This window comes from Grampus griseus, assembly GCF_964374135.1.
Source record: "Grampus griseus genome assembly, chromosome: 5".
NCBI lineage: Eukaryota > Metazoa > Chordata > Mammalia > Artiodactyla > Delphinidae > Grampus > Grampus griseus.
Window position 1 is genome coordinate 62,125,252 of NC_138998.1, and position 4,753 is coordinate 62,130,004.

At 39.8% G+C, this 4,753-nt stretch overlaps 1 pseudogene across 1 annotated transcript; it reads left to right on the forward strand.

Moving 5' to 3' along the window:
- Positions 1–2,429: 2,429 nt before the first annotated feature.
- LOC309822938 (nucleophosmin-like) lies at positions 2,430–3,278 on the forward strand (annotated as a pseudogene). The gene has a single exon. The product of its transcript is annotated as a nucleophosmin-like (transcript).
- The last annotated feature ends 1,475 nt before the right edge of the window (positions 3,279–4,753 follow it).

Below are 4,753 nucleotides of genomic sequence, written 5' to 3' on the forward strand. Positions count from 1 at the left end.
GTCTAGAATTTAAGGAATAAACTTTGAATGCCATGTTGTGAGATGTGTACCATTGTTTTCATAGCAAAATGATATGATGGATCCTGGTAAAATTCATTTCAAAATACATTTGCAATACAAACTTAGTAGAAACAATTTACACAGGTTGTTCTGCAGACATCAAAGAAATGATGGAACATCTGGAAAGTATAGAACGGCCTTTTTTCTACTTCTCAATAAATGCAACACAAAGTAAACACACCCTTTACAGTACTTTATGACACACCTCATCAAAAAACAGGCAAGAGAGATTACTTAGGCAAATGCTTAGAGGCAGGATTACAACATAGATGACAAAAGAATTTTACATTAGAAATTGAAAACCAATTTTTAGTTTGTATTATAATAGTATAAACAAAAGGGTGAGACATACCTCAGAAGGCATCTAGGGATTGTGAGGTGTCAAATGGAAAGATGTTTACATAACTCTACTGCTTATTAACCTGGACCTGGGAGCTGAAAGAAATTTGATGTCTTTATAGCAGCCTGATACTTTATTATAATCAGAATGGAAGTTTTAAAAGTTATTGAACCCCACCTCTAGGCTGTCTTTCCATTCTCCTTAACAGCTTTCATAATTTAATAAGATGATGGAGGTGGGGGCACAGTGGCTGCCGAGTGTCTCGGAAACTACAAGCTTTCCTCACTAAAGTTCCCTAAAGTATCTAGGGGATCATAAACCAGGAAACAAACCTCACCAAGAAAGACCATAAAAGGTTACTAATTGAAAACCTGAAAAAGGCTGCCTTGTAATCTCTTACCTGGAAAATGATTAGACAATAAGGTCCATAGGAACAAACATGAAAAACAAAGTGGTTTCTATGGCTGCTTTGAGAAACTGTGAAAGAAAAATAATTTTGCCAGAACTTTTTCCAGTTGAAAGTTTCAAGAATAAACTTTTCAGACAATACTCTTCAGAAATCATATGAGATACACGTTAGCAGCAATAAATACAAATTGGAAATGACCAACATATAAGTGGATATTAACAGTGCTGGTTCACTGAATAAAGCAAAAGAGCAGAAAACATGAGAACCTTACATTCCAGTAGAGAAGTTACCTGCACTCGATAGCAAGACCGTTATGCCCATCTAATGAATTCTTAAATTTTTATATTTATTTTTTATTTCTAGAATTTCCTTCTGATTCTTTTTTTTATACTTTCCATCTCTGTGGTAAAATTCCTCATTTATTCATGCTCCTTGTTTCTCCTAAATCCTTTAACAGAGGGACTTATTGTGATGGCAATTACAAGAATCCATACATAAGTTAAAATTTGTAGAACTGTACACCACAGGAAGTCAATTTCACTGTGTGTTATTTACAGAAAAAACTATGGCCTATTTAAAGCAAAAATAATAACAATGTACAATAGAGTTAAGAGCATATAAAGAAATAAAATATATGATAACACGAGCACAAAAGTTGGGATTGAAGTAGTACAAAATAGTATGAGGGAGGTTGTAATAAGTTAAAGTTATATAACATAATCTCTAAAACAGTGGTTCTTAGGACGTAGTCAGCCCAGCAGCATCGGCATCACCTGGGACCTTGTTAGAGATGAAAGTCTCTGGCTCCACTGCGGACCTGAGTCAGCAGCTCTGGGGGTATGGCTCAACAGTCTTTCTGTGATTCTGATACATGTTAAAATGTAAGAACCATCACTTTAGAGCAAAGGTTGGGAAACTTTTTCTGTAAAGGGTCAGATAATAATATTTTAGGCTTTGTGGTCTCGCAACGCTGCGTTCTAATAAAGTATTATTTATTCTTTAAAAAAGGCCATGAGCTGGATTTGGTCCATGTGCTGTAGTTGCTGATTTCTACTTTAGAGCAACCATTCACACACACATGCACATGCACATATACACATAAACAGATATAGCTAAAATGCCAGAAAGGAAATAAAAAGTTAAAAAACACAAACAACCCTCTCTATGCACAGTAATGTGGGACCGTAAAAATGATCATGCAAGCTGAAATCATGCAAAGCACTTTTAATATCAATGGAAAAAAATATGATTGTTCTGTGACCTTTAAAATCTTTTTTTTTTTTTTTTTTTTTTTTTTGCGGTACGCGGGCCTCTCACTGCTGTGGCTTCTCCCGCTGCGGAGCACAGGCTCCGGACGCGCAGGCTCAGCGGCCATGGCTCACGGGCCCAGCCGCTCCGCGGCATGTGGGATCTTCCCAGACCGGGGCACGAACCCATGTCCCCTGCATTGGCAGGCGGACTCTCAACCACTGCGCCACCAGGGAAGCCCCTTTAAAATCTTTTTTGTCATAACATTTTTGGCTTTACTGTGGTGTCATGCCATCCTGTGCGGCTGTTCTCCGGAACAGTAGTTATTTATCTGTCCGCTTTCTCTCCCACCTGAGTGCATGCCACCAACCCATGGAAGATTCGATGGAGATGGACATGAGCCCCCTGAGGCCCCAGAACTATCTTTTCGGTTGTGAACCAAAGGCTGACAAAGATTATCACTTTAAGGTGGATAATGATGAAAATGAGCACCAGTTATCTTCAAGAAGAGGGGCTGGCGCAAAGGATGAATTGCCCACTGTTGAAGCAGAAGCGATGAATTATGAAGGCAGTCCAATCAAAGTAACACTGGCAACTTCAAAATTGTCTGTACAGCCAACGATTTCCCTTGGGGGCTTTGAAATAAGACCACCTGTGGTCTTACGGTTGAAGTGTGGTTCAGGTCCCTTGCATATTAGCGGACAGCACTTAGTAGCTGTGAAGGAAGATGCAGAGTCAGAAGATGAAGAGGAGGAGGATGTGACACTCCTAAGTATGTCTGGAAAGCGTTCTGCCCCTGGAAGTGGTAGCAAGTTTCCACAGAAAAAAATAAAACTTGCTGCTGATGAAGATGAAGATGATAATGATGACAATGATGACTTGATGATGAAGAAGCTGAAGAAAAAGCTCCAGTAAAGAAATCTGTACGAGATACTCCAGCCAAAAATGCACAGAAATCAAACCAGAGTGGAAAAGACTCAAAACCATCAATACCAAGATCAAAACGTCAAGAATCCTTCAAAAAACAGGACAAAAACTCCTAAAACACCAAAAGGACCTAGCTCTGTAGAAGACATTAAAGCAAAAATGCAAGCAACTATAGGAAAAGGTGGTCCCCTTCCCAAAGTGGAAGCCAAGTTCATCAATAATGTGAAGAATTGTTTCCAGATGACTGACCAGGAGGCTATTCAAGATCTCTGGCAATGGAGGAGGTCTCTCTAAGAAAATAATTTAAACAGTTTGTTAAAATTTTCCATCTTATTTCATTTCTGTAGCAGTTGACATCTGGCTGTCCTTTTTATAATACAGAGTGAGAACTTTCCCCGCCACGTCTGATAAATGTTGTCCAGGTTCCATTGCCAAGAATATGTTGTCCAAAATGCCTGTTTAGTTTTTAGAGAGGAAACTCCACCCTTTGCTTGGTTTTAAGTATGTATGGAATGTTATGATAGGACATAGTAGTAGTGATGGTCAGACAAATGGAAATGGTGGGGAGACAAATATATACATGTGAAATAAACCAGTATTTTAATAAAGTAGCACTGCTCTTTCTAAAAAACAAATTTTTTTTTTTTGGCTGGGGCAGTGGAAGAAGATATTTTGCTTGACTGGAAAGGAGCATTAGGGAACTTTCTAGAGGTCTAGAAGTGTTCTAGATCTTGCTTGGGGTGGTGGTTACATGTGTAGAACTGTTGACATTCATTAAACAGAACACTTGCGATCTATGTATTTCATGTATGTAAATTATATGCCACTCAAAGATTTTTTTAAGGTACAAAATAAAGGTCTGGAATAAAATTTGCAGTTCATGTTAAGTGACATCCTTATTACAGATAAAATAAGGTAAATTATACGGAATGAATTCTTTAGGAAGAAAGATGAGGAAGGCAGTCCAGGCAGAGGAAACATTTGCAACGCTTGGGAAGAGGTATGGGAATGAATGACGTTTGAGAAGCATTGCTTTATGCGATGGGGAGCCATGGAAAGATTTTCATTAAGGGAGTGAAATAATCAGAATGTATTTTAGAAAGATTGCTCCTGTAGGAATTGAAGGGGAAGGAGATTAGAAGCAGGGAGATATATTTGGAAGCTCTTGTTACAGGCCATATGAGAAATGAAAGGAACCTAAGGGAAAGATGTGCGAATCAAGAGTGGGGCAAGGGCTTCCCTGGTGGCACAGTGGTTGGGGGTCCACCTGCCGATGCAGGGGATGCGGGTTCGTGCCCCAGTCTGGGAGGATCCCGCGTGCCGCGGAGCGGCTGGGCCCGTGGGCCATGGCCGCTGGGCCTGCGCGTCCGGAGCCTGTGCTCAGCAGCCCGGGAGGCCGCAGCGGTGAGAGGCCCGCGTACCGCAAAAAAAAAGAGTGGGGCAAAAACTTGAATGATACTTAGATGGAATCAATTGGATTTAGTGACTAGATTTATTAAAATATTAGCAAACATTTGTGAGCAGGCATTGTGCTTTGGGCTGCCATGCCTTATCTCATTTAACCTTTACAGTAACCATCTCAGTAGGTATGGTCATAATTATCACCATCACCAGCACCGCTGTCATTTTCTCCATTATACAGATAATGCTAAGTAACTTGCCCAAGGTTACACAGCTTAAAAGTGCCGAATGCAAAGTTTGTAATGTACAGTTTCTCAGGAATAAATTGTGGGAATTCTTAAGATATTTTATGTCCCAACTTGCTAACA